General features: G+C 43.5%; 2 pseudogenes; one reads left to right on the plus strand and one right to left on the minus strand.

Moving 5' to 3' along the window:
* Positions 1-14,146: 14,146 nt before the first annotated feature.
* On the minus strand, positions 14,147-16,048 carry LOC135232825 (upstream-binding protein 1-like; annotated as a pseudogene).
* A 3,876-nt stretch (positions 16,049-19,924) lies between these two features.
* LOC111748492 (olfactory receptor 2H2-like) lies at positions 19,925-20,731 on the plus strand (annotated as a pseudogene).
* Positions 20,732-21,034: the final 303 nt, after the last annotated feature.

Genomic DNA, 21,034 nt, shown 5'->3' on the forward strand with positions numbered 1-21,034 from the left:
TTAAATGTTATGAATAACCCATTAAACTTAACAGATAATATATTCTCATGAAAAATAAATATTATCCAAACTAAAACAGTGGAGTGAGAAGAATGGATCATTTTACATTTTTTGCGTGTCTTCCTTACCTGTGTCAGTAGAAGACTTCTGGATTTTCATATCTGCTTCTACATCCAGTCTGTTATTTTGGTTGAGACATATTAAAAAAAAAATTCAGTGTCACACAAATATGAATTGGAAAAGGATGGAGTATTTTTAATAGCCTTTCCAACTCAATGTGAGTGTTCATCTTTGATACTTCGCTAAAGCTACAGAAGTGGTAGTTTCTTAAAGGTTAGTTGCAACTAGAAACCGTGTTACTGAATATTTCTTATTTTGTTCATTAAAACCCATAGGACCATCTTGACACACTGAATCTTGCACTAAAGCATGAGTTGTTGTTGTTGTTTTTATAAGTGATGCATTGGTTCACTTGGTATGTGGAGCTTCCAGTGTTGATACATTTCATTACAAAATATCAAAAAGTCACATTTGTTAGTGTTACCTCTGATCCCAGCAGAAAAGCTTTTTTTGTTTTGGAAAGCTGTCACACTTGTGGTGGATTCAAGTTTTCCAATATTCTAATCTCTTGAGAGGTTGCTTTTTATCATTGGCAGCAATACTGTCAGTTGGGTTGCTTGAAGTTTGTGTCATTAGCTAAGTGTGTTTCATTTTAGAGAACGTGCCAAATATTCAGTTTCTCTGTCATTCCTTCTTTGAAGTAAAAATGATATTTCATAAAAAAAACAGGCTAGTTCAGCTCACGCAGATTATTTTCCTTGAGACAAACATCATACTCTGGGATATAGAGGTGCTTTATATGTGCTTCCCACTTCACCACACAGAGTATTAAAAGATGTGGACTCGAGGATGGTGATTTAATAAAGTTACTGACTTCTGTTGCTTCCATCAGTACATCTTTAAGTGAATCTGTTACCTGGTAGGAAAGCCCAGGTTCTTTCTCCGCATGACTCATATTGGCCAGTAAATGAGAAACCAAGGTAGGAGAACAGGCAAAAAAAAAAAAAAAACCCAGTGGATTTGACTCATAGCGACCCTACAGGACAGGGCAGAACTGCCCCCACAGAGTTTCCAAGGAGTGCCTGGCGGATTTGAACTGCGGAACCTTTGGTTAGCAGCCATAGCACTTAACCACTATGCCACCAGGGTTTCCTGGAGAACAGGCAAGGCACCTTTATTTCCTTGTAGAAGGAAAAGGACTCAGTAGGAGATGCTGCTGCCAAGACTGCTCCCAGGGTCGGGCAGGAAGTTACTTTTAAAGGGGTTTACAAGTAGGGAGCTCTTACAAGTTACATCAGCAACATTCTTAATCATACTATGCAGGCACAATGGGGTTTACATATAACCTCCAAGCAAAACCAGGATTCAGATGCAAAGCTGGGGGTGAGGAGAGGATGGGGGAGTGGACAGAGCCCAACAAAGGAAATGATTTTTCAATACAGCACTGTTGGGGAGGAAGCCAGGCAAAGGAAACTTGATTTTTAGTACACCACATGGGGACTCTGTCTCAAAGCTGTTGTTTTTTTCCTTGTGGTTTGCTGACACAGCCTTGATCCTTGGTAACTTCCCAGCTGATTTCCCTCAGTGCAAATATCAACAGAATGAGAAATACTTATAATTTCTCAGTAATGTTATGAAAATAATTTTGACTTCATGGATCTTGTGAAAGGATCTCAGTGACTCCTAGAGTTCCACAGATGACACTTTGAAAACTGCGGTTCTGAGTAAACCAGGGAGCTGCCTAAATATCCATAGCCTCTTTGCCTCCTCTTCACCTCCCAGTGTTCCTCTCCCTGAGCTGGACTGTCTGCCTCCCAAAGCTTAGCTTAGGCCTCTTCCCATGGGCTCTTCTAGAAGAGAACTTACCCCCCAAAAATTTAATGCCAGAGAGTGTGCTCAGTGAGAAAACTGAGGAGGAAGGAATGATGTTTCCCTTTGGAACTGGGAACATTTTTGCCTGAAGCCACCAGATAGAGATTTACTCATGACCTGTTTGGTTTTGTTACACACCAACTGATGTATATCCATATGCCAGACAGTTGGAAAATCTGATGCAATCTGTATGAGAAATAATAAGGGCCCCTCAGTATAAATGAGTTTAAGGCACCTGACTTGAGGTCCATAAACCATCAAGAGCAGTGCTGTCAATAGAACTTTCTGTGATGAAGAAACTGTATATCCATGTTACAGTATGATTTACAGATGGAAGTGTATTAAAATTAAACCAAAACCCACTGCCCTCGAGTCAATTCCGATTCATAGCGACCCTATGGGACAGAGTAGAGCTGCCCCATAGTGTTTGCAAGGAGCTTCTGGTGGATTGGAGCCACCGAACTTTTGGTGAGCAGCTGTAACACTTAACTACTACGCCATCAGCGTTTCCCTATTAAATTTTCTTTATTAAAAGCCATGGATTTGTCTATGTGGGTCTTAGAAATATCCTTAAAATACAGAGTGCCCCATAAAAGGTTCATTAAAAGACATTTAACAACTGGTCTGTATAGACATGAACCAAAACAGGATTTATCGCCTCAAGATTACAAATGTTCAAAAAGGCCCATCGCCAGTGCCAATCCTTGTTTTTATTTTACCAAGACTCTTTATTGTTATTGTTTTCTTTAGGGGGAAATAACTCTTCATTTATTCATGGGACATACTTACAGGTACCACACATACTAAATGCCCTATAGGTTTTTTTTTCTTTTTTTTTTTTTTTAACTTTTATTGAGCTTCAAGTGAACGTTTACAAATCAAGTCAGTCTGTCACATATAAGTTTATATACATCTTACTCCGTACTCCCACTGGCTCTCCCCCTAATGAGTCAGCCCTTCCAGTCTCTCCTTTCGTGACAATTTTGCTGGCTTCCAACTCTCTCTATCCTCCCATCCCCCCTCCAGACAGGAGATGCCAACACAGTCTCAAGTGTCCACCTGATATAATTAGCTCTCACTCTTCATCAGCATCTCTCTCCTACCCATTGTCCAGTCCCTTTCATGTCTGATGAGTTGTCTTCGGGGATGGTTCCTGTCCTGTGCCAACAGAAGGTTTGGGGGCCATGACCACCGGGATTCCTCTAGTCTCAGTCAGACCATTAAGTATGGTCTTTTTATGAGAATTTGGGGTCTGCATTCCACTGATCTCCTGCTTCCTCAGGGGTTCTCTATTGTGCTCCCTGTCAGGGCAGTCATCGATTGTGGCCGGCACCAACTAGTTCTTCTGGTCTCAGGATGATGTAGGTCTCTGGTTCATGTGGCCCTTTCTGTCTCTTGGGCTCTTAGCTGTCGTGTGACCTTGGTGTTCTTCATTCTGCTTTGAAATGCCCTGTAGGTTTTGCAGTTATGTTTTTAAAATTATGAAATAAGAGATTCAAAGCTTAAAATTATACCACCTTAGAATTCTTTACTTATTTACCAATTATTGATCCCTTTCCTTCAAAATTCAAATCATTTCATTTTCCTTGACTATCAGATCCCTCTCTCCTCATCATCAGTACCTAGATGAAAATATACATGAAATTTTTACAATTATGAAGAGAAAGACTCTCAAAGCAGGACCCAAGATGAAAAATCACAGAGATAATGATAAATTGATGACAGTTTTGACTATGTATAAAAATTTAAAACTTCTTATGGCAAGTACAAACTCACAGATATAGGATTTCCAAAAATTGTATCAATGACTCATTAAAATGATGAAATAAGAACAAAATTGTATACCGTTATATTCAATCAGAGAACAAGAAATAACTGTTTGGAAATTAAAAATATGATCATAGAAATGAAAAATCAATAGATGAACTGGGTGATAAAAGTCATACTTCCACAAGATAGTATAAAATGTAAAAGGGATTGTGAACAGGAAAGGACTATTAAAATATTAGACTATTCATAAACACAATGTTCTACATTCTGCTGTGGTGAGTAGCATCTAGAGTCTTAAAAGCTTCTTAGTGGCCAATGTAAGATACAACTATTGATCTCCTCCCACCTGGAGCAAAGGACAGTGAAGAAAACCGAAGACTCGGGAAGCAATTAATCCAAGGGACTAGTGGTCCACATGAACCAGAGCCTCCACCAGCCTGAGACCAGAAGAACTAGATGGTGCCTGGCTACCACAACCCACCACTCTGACCAGGAGCACAATAGAAGGTCCCAGTTAGAGTGAAAGAAAAATGTAGAACAAAATTCAAATTCATCAAAAGGCCCAGACTTAATGGTCTGATGGAGACCAGAGGAATCACGGAAGCTAAGAACCTTAGACAACCTTCTATTGTGCACCTGAAGCCACTCCCAAGATCACCTTTCAGCCAAATGATAGACAGGCTTATAAAATAAACAGTAATACCCATGAGGAATTTGCTTCTTAGAACAATCAACTATATGAGACTAAGAGGGCAACATTTGCACAAAAGCAAAGATGAAAAGGCAGCAAGGACAGGGAGACCAGATGAATGGAAACAGGAAACCCAGGATGGAAATGGGGAGAGTGCAGACACATTGTGGGGATTGCAACCAATGTCACAGAACAATCTGTGTGTGAATTATTGAATGGGAATCTAATTTGCTGTGTAAACTCTGACGTAAAGCACAGTAAAATGACCAAAAAATATTGGACTGTCAAGGAATTCCAACAACATTATAATATACTTTTCAACAGGAATGGAGATGGAAAATAATTAAAAATAATTCAAAAAATGTCTTAGAGTTTACAGACAGACATGTACAAATTCTTATGATAGTTAACCCACACTAAGAATACATCACAATGAAATTTTAGGAAAAGTGTAGGAAATAAAAGATCCTGAAAACATCCAGACGCAACAAAAAAGAGCATCTCTTAAAGCCAAAAGGCATGTAAACAATGGCTTCCAAATTTAAAGGAAAAAGATGTTTAATACAGTATTCTATACCAAGCCAGAATGTGAATAACTGCTAGGGTAGCCTAAAGACATTTTCAGGTGGTTAGGATTTTAACATTTTACTTTCCACGTTCACGATAATGTAGAGGAAATGGAAACCAAAATGATATACAAAACCAAAAAAGAGGGGGGACACATAGAATCCAGGGAACAGGTGAGCTGGCACAACACAGACAAAGGATGCTCAGGATGAGGTGAAGGTGATCCAGGGTGTCAGCCTGATGCTGGTGACAGCAGCCAGTCCACACGTGGCAGGACTAAAGGCTGTGAGACAGCTAACCCAGACCCAGTGCCTCATAGCGACCCTATAGAACAGAGTAGAACTGCCCCATAGAGTTTCCAAGGACAGGTAGGTATCTTAAAAAAGATGAAGTTGGAAGAAAACTTGATGTGTTGGAATATATTCACAGGAGATTCAGAAGGGGGGTCAGGATAGGGAGTGAGGTAGAAGTTGGGAAAGCTAAGTAAGGATCCCCTGCTCCTCCTGAGTCCCCACCCCTGCCATCCTCCCTTGCCCTCTCCCACTGGCCTGTTCCCCCTTACACCTCCCTCACTTGTACAGCAAATGAACCCAACTCCCATCACAGCTAAGCCGGTCAGGGGGCTCAGAGGGGCCCCTGGAAAGGCCCCCAGAGGGGTCCGGGGGTGACGGGGGAAGGGGTGGTGCATGGAGAGGAGCTGCTGCGGAGACTGGAACTGATGGTGCAGTTCGGAAACTCGCTCCTCTTTCTTGAGGAAGAAAAACAATTTAGAGGGTGGGAGCACAGGAGTTTTGAAGGGGCAGGAGGAAGGAGAGGGAGGAACGGCGTGAGAAAAGGAGTGGGTGAGATGCAGGGGTGGGAACGGGAGAAATTAAAAGGGAAATTAGGAAAAGAAGAAGGAAAGCCAAAAGAACAGAATGGGGGAACCAGTAGAAGAAATGTGAATGGAAAAATAAGAGGGAAGGAGGGAAAAACAGAAAATGGGGGAAGAAAGAAAGGTGGGTGCACAAAGCTTCCAATAAATCATGCACTTCTTTGCAAAGCCAATTGACCTTTAACTAGAGTCTGGGTGCATTGGACATGTGGGTGTCCACCCAGATTCACTTGGCAGGGTGGTGCACTCACCATCCATCTGCTCTGAGTGTTGGCTGCTATGCTAGACTCACAACCCTGCTTAAAGCCCACCTCCTTCCTCAAGGGGTTGAGTCAGCACCAGATTAGCCAAACACTAGATTTCACCCGAGACCCAATCCTCACTGAACACTTCCCCTTCCCTATCCTGTTCCACTAACCTCCTTGCAGGTTTGTTTCAGAGACCCTGAACCATTCCCCCTCCCCCTCAGTAAACCATGAGCACCTGAACCCATACTTTAGGCACTGCTTCAGAAAACCAGGCCCACAACATGGGGCTTCCTGGGTCCTCCACCACCTCGCTCTACTGGCAGTTCTGTTTCTGTGCCCCCACACCACTGACAGGCCACCATTGTTTGGGGATCCTTTGAACACACTCCTTCCTCCGTCTTCAATACCACCCTCCTCTTCTCTGGAAGGCATGCCATGGCAACCTTGGAACTGACACATGAGCTACAGAATGAACAGGGATTGGAGGCACAGAAAGAAGGTGCAAAGCCAGACAGAGGACAGAGAGGTGATGCTAGAAGGAAGGAATGGGGACAAGAGTTGGGAAAAGTGGAGAAAGAAGGGCAAAAATCCCCAAAACCAAACCCATTGCCATAGAGTCAATTCTGACTCATAGTGACCCTATGGGACTGAGTAGAACTTCCCCATCGGGTTTCCAAGGAGTGCCTAGTGGATTTGAACTGCTGACCTTCACTGTAGCACTTAACCAGTACGCCACCAGGGTTTCCAGGAGGAATGGCAGGGAACCATAAATCAGGGAATGTGTCCCTGAGGGGGAATGAACAGCCACATTTCGCAAGGTATTTGCCACCTCCTCCTCCTTGTCTGGCACACAAAGGGGAAATTGTTTCTCCAGATGTGGGAACCCTTCTGCATTGATGTTCTCTCATCCTTCAGATTTTCTCCACGGAGGTAACTCAGGACCTAACAGTTCTTCTAATTCTGAAAGATCCCAGAAAAAATAAAGCCCCAGCCTTCTCACACTCTCCCCCTAGTCTCACACCTCCCTGTCAACAAGGAAGGTTTCTTTTTAGTGTGTCATCCTGGTGTGTTGTCAGTCCACTGCATCTTAGAGGATTTTCAGTGGAGACTGGGGACTGCAGGAATACCCTTCACATATTGGAAGTCCATCATTCAATCCCTACCTTCATATCCCCTGACCTCTACCTTGTTTTCCCCAGGAAGCTAAAAAGAATGGTAGCTCCTTTTAATTTTGTCAAGAAAAGGGCAAAGAGACCCGAATTTCTACACTTGGCAAAATAAGTTACCATTTGGCCAAATAACCATAGGTACATAGAAAAAAAAAATTTTTTTCTTTTCTTCTTACATTGCTTAACGTCTTAGAAACAACTTCCACGTAACGGGGAAAATCACGTTCTGCCCCTCCTAGCCTCCCAGAACCCCATAAGAAAAGGCTCAGTGGATACCTCTTGGCAAGGCACAAGTAAGACACAGGGGAATTACACAAACACCACTATTGGGTTCAGAATGTTTTAACACACACACTCTAATGAAGGAATGAATAGATGAATGAAAAATCAATAAAAACCTTTGTTTCCCATGTTCTGCTCATTTTTTTTCTGTTCGACTTTCTGGAGACATGGGGGAGTGGGGTATGCAAAAGACATCGCCAGTGTGGTATGGTGGATCAACCTAGGCTTTGAAGACAGACAGACCTGGGCTCTACCTAATACCCTTGAGGACGGGACCAGGTTTCATTCTTCCCTTAATCCTTACCATCCCTCACTATGCTCAGCCTATGCGGACAAAGAATAAATGTCTGTTGGATGGATAAATGAATGAAAAAAAAAAAAAGAATAGATAGATTCAAATTCTAATTCACTACCTGCTGTGTAATCTCAAAGAAGTTACTAAACCTCACTGGTTCTTAATGGTATTATAATGTGGATAATACTACCTTAAGGAGTTATTCTAGGAATGAAATAAGAACACATATAAAATGCTGGATATAAATTTACATTTTCTTTTAGTGAACTGCCCTATGCTTCACCCTCACCTTTGTTAGTGATAATCAGATCTATAATCCCAGTCCAATATCTCAAGTCCTGTGTCACCAACTGATTCGAAGGCCTTTATACTATATGATCAATCACCTCAAATTTAAAATATCCAAAACAAAGCTTACTTTGTCCTCAACTCCAACACTCACCAGTAATTGAGGCTGAAACCTTGGAATCAGCAAGTTCTCTTAATTCTTTTATTGAAATGCTTTACTAATATCATCTCTCCCTACACAGAATAATATTAATAATAACAGTCAACATTTATATTGTCCTTACTATGTGCCATGCACTTTTCTAAGTTATATATCATCATATTTACCAAAAACAATTAGTCGATATTCAACCATTTCAAGAGGTGGCATATGATCAGGAACCGATAGTACTGAAGGAAGAAGTCCAAGCTGCTCTGAAGGCATTGGCAAAAAACAAGGCTCCAGGAATTGATGGAATATCAATTGAGATGTTTCAACAAACAGATGCAGCGCTGGAGGTGCTAACTTGTCTATGCCAAGAAATATGGAAGACAGCTTCCTGGCCAACTGACTGGAAGAGACCCATACCTATGCCTATTCCCAAGAAAGGTGATCCAACCAAATGTGGAAATTATAGAAGAATATCACTAATATCAGACACAAGCAAAATTTTGCTGAAGATCATTCAAAAATGGCTGCAGCAGTATATCTCAACAAGGAACTTGCCAGAAATTCAGGCTGCTTTCAGAAGAGGACATGAAACCAGGGCTATCATTGCTGATGTCAGATGGATCCCGGCTGAAAGCAGAGAATACCAGAAGGATGTTTACCTGTGTTTTATTGACTATGCAAAGGCATTCGACTGTGTGGATCATAACAAACTATGGATAACACTGCAAAGAATGGGAATTCCAGAACACTTAATTGTGCTCATGAGGAGCCTTAACATAGATCAAGAGGCAGTTATTCGAGCAGAACAAGGGGTTATTGAGTGATTTAAAGTCAGGGAAGCCGTGCGTCATGGTTTTATCCTTTCACCATACCTATTCATCTATATGCTGAACAAATAATACAAGAACGGGGCATCAGGATTGGAGGAAGACTCAACAGCCTGCATTATGCAGATGACACAACCTTGCTTGATGAAAGTGAAGAGGACTTGAAGCACTTACTAATGAAGATCAGAGGCCACAGTCTTCAGTATGGATTACACCCCAACATAAAAAAAAAAAAAAATCCTCACAACTGGACCATTGAGCAACATCATGATAAATGGAGAAAAGATTGAAGTTGTCAAGGATTTCATTTTACTTGGATCCATGATCAACAGCCATGGAAGCAGCAGTCAAGAAATCAAAAGATGCATTGCATTGAGCAAATCTAATGCAAAAGACCTCTTCAAAGTGTTGAAAACCAAAGATGTCACCCTGAAGACTAAGGTGCGCCTGACCCAAGCCACGGTATTTTCGATCACGTCATATGCATGTGAAAGCTGAACAATGAATAAGGAAGACCGAAGAAGAGTTGACGCCTCTGAATTGTGGTCTTAGCAAAGAATATTGAATATACCACGGACTGCCAAAAGAACGAACAAATCTGTCTTGGAAGAAGTGCGGCCAGAATGCTCCTTAGAGGGAAGGATGGCGAGACTGCGTCTTACATACTTTGGACATGTTGTCAAGAGGGATCAGTCCCTGGAGAAGGACATCATGCTTGGCAGAGTACAGGGTCAGTGGAAAAGATGAAGCCCCTCAAGGAGGTGGATTGACGCAGTGGCTGCAACAATGAGCTCAGGCATAACAACGATTGTAAGGATGGAGCAGAACTGGGGGCAGTGTTTTTTTCTGTTGTGCATAGGGTTGCTATGAGTCAGAACTGACTCAACAGCACCTAACAACAACAACAACATATTTCATCCTCAGACAACCCAATGAGTTAGTTGCTATTCATATCCACATTTTAGAGATTAGGGAACTGAGGAACAGAAAAGTTCAGTAACTTACTTAAAGTTATACTGCTAGTGAGTGGCACAGCTGAGATTCAAACCTAGGCAGCCTGGCACCAAAGTCTATGCCCCTGCCCAGCTACTCCACGCTGTCTCTGTATGCTGAATCACCTCTCTCTGAGAGCACCTGCTTGGCAGCCAGAAGCTTGGCTGACATGTTCCAAATGATCCTTTGGACACCAGGTCAGTCCAATCTTCAGTTCAAAGTAAACAGACCATAAGAAGACCCTAAATTCTTGTAAAAAGACCATACTTAATCGTCTGACTGAGACTAGAAGGGCCCCAGTGGTCACGGTCCCCAGACCTTCTGTTAGCCCAAGACAGGAACCATTCCCAAAGCCAACTCCTCAGCCAGGGATTGGACTGGACAATGGGGTAGAAAAGATGCTGGTGAAGAATGAGCTTCTTGGATCAAGCAGACACTTGAGACTATGTCGGCATCTCCTGTCTGGAGGGCAGATGAGAGGGTAGAGGGGGTCAGAAGCTGGCTGAATGGACAGAAAAAGAGAGTGGAGAGAAGTGTGTGGTCACATTAGGGGGAGAGCAACTAGGAGTATATGCCAAGGTGTATATAAATTTTTGTATGAGAGACTGACTTGATTTGTAAACTTTCACTTAAAGCACAATAAAAATTAAAAGAAAGAAAATCACCAAAAGGAGAAGAGGGTAGCCTACTCAGCATGATGCTGTCTGCTTCCTCTAGGTCGCTGCCATTCACATACTCCACCACTAGGGGGCAGCACTCTCCTTTGCATCCGTGACTGAATTTGTATTAAAGAAAACTTTCCCTCTTGGTTCAGCAAAGACAGAATTACCAGTTTTCAAAAGAAAATTTTACTATCCAGCTTAAGGAAAGCTGGACAAGAAAAAAAAAACCATATTGCATAGAAATTAGTGAATTCAGAGAGTGCAATTTTATGATTTTAACTTTTAGCAGCCCTGCCTGGCTATGTGAGGATTGATGCCCAGCAATGATCTAAAACATGTATCACTCCTCAAGCAGCTTTTTGGCTGTACTGCATCCAGTTCTGATGGGACCTCTAGCCCAAATCAGGACCTATTCACAACTCTTCCCAAGGCATGAAGCCCTCCACCTTCCCTAGCTCTAGCCCAGAGCAATACTATGTCCCTGAAATCACCCTAATCCATTCTATCTTGTGAAGAGTGGAGCATCAGAGAATTTGGGGATCTACTTTAAAACCACCACAAACACAAATATCCACCAAAAGGTGAATGGAGGAACAAATTGTGATATCTTCATACAATGGACTACTACTCAGCAATTAAAAAAGAAAAAAATTAACTACTGATACTCAAGACAACATGCCTGGATCTCAAAAATACTGTGCAGAGTATAAGAAACCAAACACAACAGAGTATGTGCTTGATGAATCCATTTATATGAAGTTCTAGAACAGGCAAAGCAGTGCAAAATGATAGAAGTCACATCAGCAGTTGCCAGGACCAAGAGTGAGAAGTGGTGGTTATTGTAAACGGGCATGATGTAATGGAAATGTTCTGTGTCTCCACTAGGATGGTGGTCACCTAGGTGTGTACACTTGTCAAGCCTCAGCAAACTGTGCATTAAAATCTGTGTGTTTCGTTGTGCAAATTATACTTCAACTTAAAAGGGAGGAGAGAAAAAATCAAGTAAAGTGGTGTTGGGTGAGCACATTACAGGCTTGAGAGAAAATACGGGAAATACAGAACACACTCCGGAGGTGGTGGTAAGAAGAGAACCATGACCTGATACTTCCCAGTGACAGACAGGACCAGTGGGTGAACTTTATTTTTCACCACAGGGAGCACTGCTGCTGCCACATTTCCTCTGGATCCTCCCCTCCCTTCTTAACCATCATTAGTGCCAGTGGTTAATTGTGGGCTGTGGGGCCCCAAATCTTGATAGAATTAACAAGCTATTTCTCTCCATGTGATTGGAACCCTGGGATCCCTCCCTCCATCACCTCACCATACTTCCATTTCTACCTCTGGTGCCTCTAGAAGAGAGGTTGTTAGCGAAGAGCTCCATAGCAGAACTCCCTCTGACCCCCCTTGGCCTCACATACCCAGCAGAGTGATGGTGGTGGGATGTGGTCAGTGCATGTCCTCTGCAGTCAGCCCACCTGGTTCAAATCTCAGCTCTGCCGCTTACTAGTTACCTTTCCAAAACCAGTTATTCATCCCCTGTGTGCTTTCATTTTATTTTATTTTTTTCAGAACAATCAGAAAACATTTATTATACTGAAATGTGTACATCCTACTGTTAATTTTTAAAAGTAGCAAATTTGCTGGTGCCGTAATTTGAACTCTTTTACTGGGACAGACTAATGTTCAGTACAACTCAGTGTAGTTTTGAGATTGATGAGTATTTATTTATGTTTATTTCTAAAATCTGATGAGGAATTCAAAACAGCTCACAGCTTTAAGTGGCATTTACTGTTCCATAAATCTTGAGACCCAGAAAGGAAGGCTAAATAGACAAGCAAAACTCTAACACAAGTAAGAGAGAAGTTCACTACTTTCCCAAGTGATTGGTACAGAGAACATGTGGCCATACAAAGCAAAGGGGAAATGATGGAAAGGAAAACTGTCCTCCAGTAGGGTCTCCAGGAGTTACAAACATTTTGGAACTGAAGATGGAAATATGATGAGATGGTGCTTCTTTGTATTAAATAATAACTCGCTTTATGAATTAATCATAAAATGTCAACACTTCTACCTGCTGTATTAGTCTCCTGGGAGAGATTTCGGACACAAAGTTACTCATTCCTATTTCCCTCTGAACAGAGATGGAGATCAAACAGCATATTCAAGGCCAAAACACCTGGGCAAATGGACAGAGACACACTATAATTAAAATGGAATATAAGGTTTTCTTAAAACTTGGGTCTGCTACACCACAGGCCTTAAAAATGCTTGCTGATGAATTTCGGGAAGGCTTTGGCTGAAGGGAGGAGATGAGGCGAAAACAGTGCATCCCCTTTGGAATGCATACTGGGAGACAAGGGTTTGATTTTGTGATAGAGGCATTCTTTTTTATAGAAAAAGCCTCTAATGAATAATCAGAATCTTTAGCCATCATTGTACTAAAGCTCAATATTTGAGGAGGAGTAAGGAGTCTTTATGGTGCATTTTAGTGTTTGATTTGCTACATCTAGTGTTTACAGTGTTCCAGGAACAATTTTGTCTTGTTGACAATGAGCCTCCTTAACACCAAGTCAGAAGCCATCAGGAGTAATACTTCTTCCCCTGCTGTGGTCACTTGTTTTCAACATGGGGCAGGGCTTTAAAAATGTTTAAAATGAAAAGTAGGAAACAGAGCAGTGGGGGGAGGGGGGGAGCCACATGAGTTTTAAAGGCAGCTGGGGGTTCAAAAGTGGAAAATCAAATGCTAAAATGTAAGCAGAAGCAAAAAGTTTTCAGTAACATTGCTACGAAGCAAAAACACAAAAGTCTATGCATCTATTAGGATTTACCCGGATCCTTTCACCAAGCTAGCCCTCATAAAGCAGTTTCCCTCAAGCCCATCCTTCCGACTTGACCTTCCGTGATCCGCCATGATCCCATCGACACACGCCTTAGACCCGATTTCTTCCGAGAAGCTGCAGAGCCTCTCTCACCTGGCCACCAGTCTCTTACCAGTGGTTTGTTATCAGCAGGACACGTCTCCACAGACAGGTCCCATCCTGGCTCCACACTGCACTGTCCCCTGCCCACCCCGCCCCTCCAGGTCAGCATAAGTTCCAAGCAATAAAAGCTAAACTGTCGTAGAAAGGTGAATGCCCACACTGAGTTTTTACATTCATTTCCAAACCGTCTACAGTGTAAAAAGAAGCAAAGGCAGCTTCTAGGAACTGTATCTACTGGCCTCTGCCAGAGAAGTAGGCAGATCTGTCCGGACCGCGGCCTCCGAGCCGTCTGCGCTCTGTCCCCACAGGCTTGCTATCACAAGGACACTTGGCGGTGGCGGTGACAGGACAGTCGCTTCTCATACGGCTCACCTGAAGGTCATCTTGTGTTTTCATTATGAAATTTTGTACGGTCAAATTCAATCCCATGACTTCTTGGATTCAGTCTTCACACACTTTTAAGGGACTGAATATAGTTCAATCTACATAGGACATCACTTCAAAATTGGGTGGATACCACCACCATTTTCATCCTTTACTGTGGAGAATAAAAACTCTCATCTTGAAAGCTCTGAACCTTCTGATCGCTAACAGAAATGTGAATACCAGCGGGACCCTGCCTGTAAATGTGCTTAATTTGGTGCAAAGGAATATCAGACACCAATGCAAGTTTTCGAGCAACTTCTGAGGCAAGCTTTTCTTCCAAGTCGATTGTGTGATAAACGTGGGCTGCACCGCTGCCATTCTGGCCTCCACCGCCTGCCGCCTGCTGCTGCCCGGACAGAGGGTTAAGCCGGGCTGAACCAACCTTGACTTCAGTGAAGTATAGAGCCGAATTCCCTCGGCGGCACGACAAGTCTGTTCTAAGTCCTGTGCCGTCAGTTTTAGTAAGTCGGCATCTGAAAAATCGGAAAACAGTCTTGTATAGGAAGACTACCGGTTTTTCAGCAGCCATGGCTTTTTCCTGGATTGTGGCTGAAGGCTGAGGTCGCTCACCTGAGGCCTGTGAAACGCCATCTCCTTGATGATCTGGGGAAGAAGGACTGCTGCCTGGGACACTGCAGGTGCCCTATGGGGGGGAGATGAAAGTGGGTTATGCGGAAGGACTGTTACTCGCCTAGGCTGTGAGGGTATCAGGCACAGAGAACACTCCGTGAGGGCTGTGGTATCCTAGGACGGCTGCTACTTTTCGTTTTCAGTGGCAGTTCTCCTCTCCATTTTCCCTCGGTCTGTTTTTTGCTTTCTGTCTGCTCCCTTAGGCTTCAACACTTTGATTAGGCAGCTAGCTGCGTGTAGGTGATCCGCGTGTTCCCCATTTTGATTCTGCTTAAAGGTTTTTTTTTTTTTTTTTAAGGTGTCAACCTGGAACCTAAAGGGCGCTCCCTTTTCACCCCGTGCTTCCGTGGACTAAGTCCTGTGCTGATGCAGGGCCCCTGAATGGAAGCGGATGTGCGTTTTGCAGGGTCCCAAAGAAATTCACCCACATTTTACGGGCTTGGGTTTGTCTTTGTGTCAGTTATTCCCATAGACTCTGGGATATCCACCTCGCGAAGTCTTTCTCCTGGGCGTTTCCACTTCCAACCTCCGAGTTGCTGATGCCCTGTACATTGTAGCCGTGTGTCGTGGAATACGGCTGGTATGATGCTCTTTACCAATTTTCCACTCATCTCCGGCATATCTCCCATTTTCCGATTATCCAGCATCCGAATTGCATAAGGCTGACCTTGATTCAAGCAAGCGAGCGGTTCAGCATGCCGTCTTACTGCCCGGAGATCTCAATGCGCATCACATACTGAAAGGGTGGGTATTCAGGCTCACCATCCAGTGGAAGGCTGGAATCTTCCTGCTTGAAAATGGCTAATGCCACAATCTGGCTCCTGCAGTAGGCCCGGCGCCAGCTCCTGCGACGCTGGCGTCGAGGTCGTGCACCAGCCCGGACTCGATCCATCTTGAGCACCCAAGCCACCTTCTCTCCTCAGGGCCCCCAGACCAGCGACACGGCCTCCGTGTCCTGGGCCGAGGGGTCGAAGTTCCGCGGGCGCGTCCTGGGGGAGGGCGCAGGTGAAGCCTCCAGAGGCCCGGCGAGCAGTCACCAGCGGCGGCCCTGGAGGCGGCCTAGGAGGGAGCGGCCGGAGCCTGGCAGGCCAAGTCTGGAGAGCCAAGCGACCTGCTGCAGCGGAAGCGGTAGGGTAGCCAGCAGGGCCTCACTCCCGCGGGCGCCGGTCCCGCGCCTCCTGCAGCCGCCGCCCGCACTCTGCACCCCGCGCCCCTGCCTGCACCCCGGAACAGCCCCCCCCCCGGGCTCTGTGGCCCTCCATCCAGGGCCAACCCCGCCCACGCTGCTCCGCCAGCCCGCACTGTGGCTCTGGCTCCGGCTACTGTGGTTTCATTTTTAGCTCATACACAGTAAAAAAAATAAAATGAAATAAAATAAAATAATTTTCCACCTCTTGAAGTTGTTGTGAGGGGCAATATACATAAAGTACTCTGAAAAGTGTCTGAGCAGTAAATACTAACAATCACTGCTGTTACCTGACGTCTAAGCTCTGAACATATTCAACCTGTACTGCTCCTCCATAGTTTGCTTGCAGTTCGCACTCTGAGGATCCCCTGGGGCTCCAACCACTCCAGAAGCTCCTTGTCTTGGGGGAGCTCTGGCAGCAAGGCCATGAGAAGATTCTGACTTAATTGTTGTAAGTTACACCTTTATTCTCCTACAGCCCATCAATTTAAAGTCCTCAGTAGTGGAGCCACCAGGAGAACCAGACTTAGACTCAAACAGGATCTAAAACCCTGGCTCTGGACCTTATTGACTGAGTAACCTAGGACAAGTTACTGCACCTCTTGAGACTGTTCCTTCTCCCATAAAGTGGGGATAATATCAGCTGCCTTTCAGGGTTGTTGTCAGAACCAGGTATTCAGGGAACTGTTGAGCACAGTGCCTGGTACACAGAGAGCACTCAGCAGCTGGTAACTGCTAAAGCAATAACCTGATTGTCTTCACTGGACTGTAGAGCAGGATTTGGATCTCATTCCCTTGTAGCACTTATTTCATGACAGGCTCTTCAGTGACTAACCAACAAAGAAATGACTGCACGCATAAATATGGAATTAACAGGAAGTAGAAAAAGTAGTGCTTGCCTTTTGTTAGTATCATAGAAAAGAACCACCAGGAGAAAGAGCGTAAGGAAAAGGCATGTTCTGAAAGACAGACAGCAGGAGAAAACAGAGGGTCAAAAGGAAAGTGTAAACTGAAGAGGTCCAGCAATGACATGCAGTGTGAGACACTAAGTTGTCAAGAGAGTAAGGATGTGAGAAATGCATCAGGTGGTGATGAATGAGACATGGCGGGCAATTGTTGAGATCCATAAGTTTAAAAAGGAATGATGAATTAAAAATAATCAGAATAGCACTTACCTCTTCAGGCGGAAAGAAGGAGATGTGACCAGGGAGGAGCACACAGAAGGCTTCTCAGATCCTGGGAACATTTGGATCCTCCCCTCCCTTCTTAACCATCCTTAGGGCCAGTGGCGAATTAATTGTCTCTGGGCTGTAGGGCTCCAATTTTTGGCAAGCTGAAGGGACGGGGGCATGTTTATATGGGATTTGAGTCCTGTGTTTCTTCTATAAAATTCATAGATATGTTTTATACCACTCTTTTGTTTGAATAATTAACATTTTTTTCCTCAAGAAAAAAGCCATATCCTCACGGGGAAAAGTAAGATGGAGGAAGGAATGTAGAATGTACACACACACAAGAGAGAGTCCTGGCAAAAAGGGAGATGAGATATAGCTTTTAACACAGAATGGAGATCCTGTGATGGAGAGGTGGTCATGCCATCATATAAACTTCCAGGACAATTTCTGCCAACATGACTGCCAACTTGCCTGCCACTCATTCCCTAAATGTCCTTCCTAAGGTTGTTGGTGCCCAGAAGAAATTGAGGTCCTGCCTCTAAAGTACCAGGGTGCTTGCCATTTCCCACCCCATCTCCGGGTTGATCTCTACCTTAATGCTGTCTTTCACAACAAAAATCCAGATCACCTCCTCCAGAAGGCTGTCCTTGATTCACCCACCCAGATTGCTTCTCTGTTGTGACAACTCCTCTCACCTACCCATTATCTTTGCATTATTTACTTTTAATTTCTGGGGTCTTGAAAATTTTCCATGTATTCCCCTGTGTTTTTCATGTACATAAGCTCACACTCACTCTGGCCTTTCAGTTGCCCCTGGCGAGGCCTGAACCTCTCACTCTATGCTTTGATTAAGGCAGGTTTTAGTGACTAAAGAAAGGCTGCTAATGAGGCCAGGGTCAGATGCACATGATCTGGATAGGATTTTCTATGGGAAAAACTGCCAAAAAGGGCATTATTGGGGCAAATGGCCACATCACAGTATGGACTATAGAATCAAACAAACCCATTGCTGTCTACTCAATTCTGACTCATAGCGACCCTACAGAGTAGACAGGAATATTTTATCAGTGTTAAATTTTCTTTATTTAATAACTACTATTTTTATATAGGAGCCCTGGAGGTGCAGTGGCTAAGAGCTTTGGCTACTAACCAAAAAGGTTGGCAGCTCGAATCCACCAGCCGCTTCTTGGAAACTCTATGAGGAAGTTCTGTTCTGTCTTATAGGGTCACTATGAATCAGAATTGACTGAACAGTAATGGGTTTTTATGTGTATATAACAGAATTTCTGTTTTCTTAGAAACTCATGCTGAAATATGAAAGAGTAAAGAGGCATAATATGTGCAATCTACTCTCAAATAGACCAGAATATATAATTGTCGATATAAATTAAAAGATGGAGTGATTAAAAAAAAATCTGCCAAAATGACAATACCTGATTAATCTGTACACAGGAGCCTGTAGATTATTCTTGGAAATTTCCTGTAAGCTTGAAATTTTTATATAAAATCTTTTCAAAATCTCATAAACAGTGAGTTGAATTAAGGAGGCGTACAAATTCTATCTGAATGACTAATTTTCAATTCATTGCTTTTCTATTGATGTAATCTTACCTGAACCAGAAAAGATTTTTTTAAAAATCATCTTTTGCATTTTTATGGCCCATCACCTAAAAAATTTTGCACTTAAAGAGGACAATAAAGATTCCATAAATTACTGTGTTCTGGGGTCTTACTTTCCTGCATTGCACATAATGTTGAGATTAGGGTTTTGCATTTGTAGAGAAAGCTCTTGTATTTGGCTCAGTAAATCATAATGACCTTGTTTAAAAAAGACAAAATCACCTTAATGAACTCCCTATGGATAGGGATACTTTACACAGAGGGAGAAGCTCCTACTTAATCCACACATTTGGTCTATGTCCACCACCCTGAAAATCAGGCAAAAGTAAATAAGGCATGAATGATTCTAGAAAATTTATGCTCCCTCCCAATAGAAAACTAGGCTACAGAAATATTTCTTATTTATGATCAGGAAATTTGATTAAAAGCATTTCTTTATTCATTCTTTCTGGATATACCTAGGAGAATATTCATAACTCCCATAGCACTCAAAACAAAATAGCTGATCGTTGACTATCTGTTGAATTATTGAAAACCAATTAATTAATCTCATATTTTGCATCAGCCTTCTTTGTCCTTGAAGAGTAAGTAAGAGGTACCAGTAGGAAATTCCATCTGTTTCCCAGCACACTTGTGGTTTCTTTGATCTCACTAGACAACATTTGATCAGGAGGAACAAGGGAAGAGAAAGAGCTGCTGGACAGTGATGAGCCTGAAAAATGTAGGCTGGGTTAGAAGAGGGAGAAGGGAAATCTGTATGACCTGAAAATACTCAGGGTAGATTCTTTTTAAATACTTTGGAACACACTCGATGACAGCTCTCTCCTCTCTCTAGGGTCTGAAGGAATAGGCCATGGTCAACCAAGCTCCCGGGGGGCTTCCTCCTTCTGGGCTTTTCTGAACACCCAAGACTGGCAAAGGGTCTCTTCACGATGGCCTTGATTTCATACCTCCTGACCATGGTGTGCAACACACTCATCTTCCCGCCGTCCATGCTGAACCCCAGGCTCCACTCTCCAATGTACTTTTTCTTCTCCAAACTCCCCTTCCTGGATATCTGCTTCACCACAAGTTTTGTCCCCCAAATGCTGCTCAACCTCTGGGGCCCAAAGAAGACCATTAGTTTCCTTGGCTGCTCTGTCCAGTTTTTCATCTTCATGCCCCTGGGGACCACTGAGTGCATCCTGCAGACAGTGACGGCCTTTGACTGCTATGCGGCTGTCCGCCAGCTCTTCCACTATGCCACCATGATCCACCCCCACCTCTGTGGGCAGCTGGTAGCTGTCATCTGGGTCACAGGTATGGTCCAATCAATAGTTCAGGCGCCAGCCACCCTCCACTTACCCTTCTGCCCCCAGGGGTAGATAGATGACTTTTCATGTGAGGTCCCATCTCTAATTCAGCTCTCCTGTTTTTGTGGGGACATCACCTACAATGAGATCCAGATGGTCGTTGCCAGTGTCTTCATCTTTATTGTGCCTCTCACTTTCATCCTTGTCTTTTACAGTGCCATCCCCCAGGCAGTGGTGAGAGTTACCTTGGCAAAGGGGAGGAGGAAGGTTTTGGGGACCTGCTGCTCCCATCTCATGGTTATCATTATCTTCTACAGCTCAGTCATTGCTGTCTACCTCCAGCCCCAAAATTCCTATGCCCAAAAGAGGGGCAAGTTCTTTGGTCTCTTTTATGCAGTGGGAACCCCTATACTTAACCCTTTCATATAAACCCTGTGGAACAAGCAATTCAAGAGGGCATTCATGAGGTTGCTGGGGAAGGATGAGAATCCAGGGAAAAGTCAGAGATAGCAGCTTAATGTGCTATCTAAATTAAAAAGTTTCTTCATGCTTTTGTGAACGAGTTTGAACTCACCAGCACTCTGCCTTCTCCACATACACCTAAGCCATCGCAGTGGATCGCAGTATGAGAATGTGGTATATAAGGGAGTCAAAGGGGTAGAGAGAGAGAGAGACAGAGACAGAGAGAGAAAGAGACAGCTTTAAGAGGAGGAAGGACCTCAATAAAATGCCTTTATCTCAAACATTATCATGCCTGTTGATTTTTAATATTTCTTCTCTTCTCCACCCTGTTTTTACTGTCTTTATATCTACTATAGTTTCCCTAACCCTAACATGCCAATTTCTGGCTATACTGTTTCTCTTCAGTTGTATCAGTGTAATGGAACAGCTCCACCATGGCACCCTGGAGACTTTGCATGAATCCATATAGCCCACACAAGCAAAGCTTGAACTCCAGCCAGTCTGAGACTTGGC

This window comes from Loxodonta africana, chromosome 1 (genome assembly GCF_030014295.1).
Source record: "Loxodonta africana isolate mLoxAfr1 chromosome 1, mLoxAfr1.hap2, whole genome shotgun sequence".
NCBI classification, from domain to species: Eukaryota; Metazoa; Chordata; class Mammalia; order Proboscidea; family Elephantidae; genus Loxodonta; species Loxodonta africana.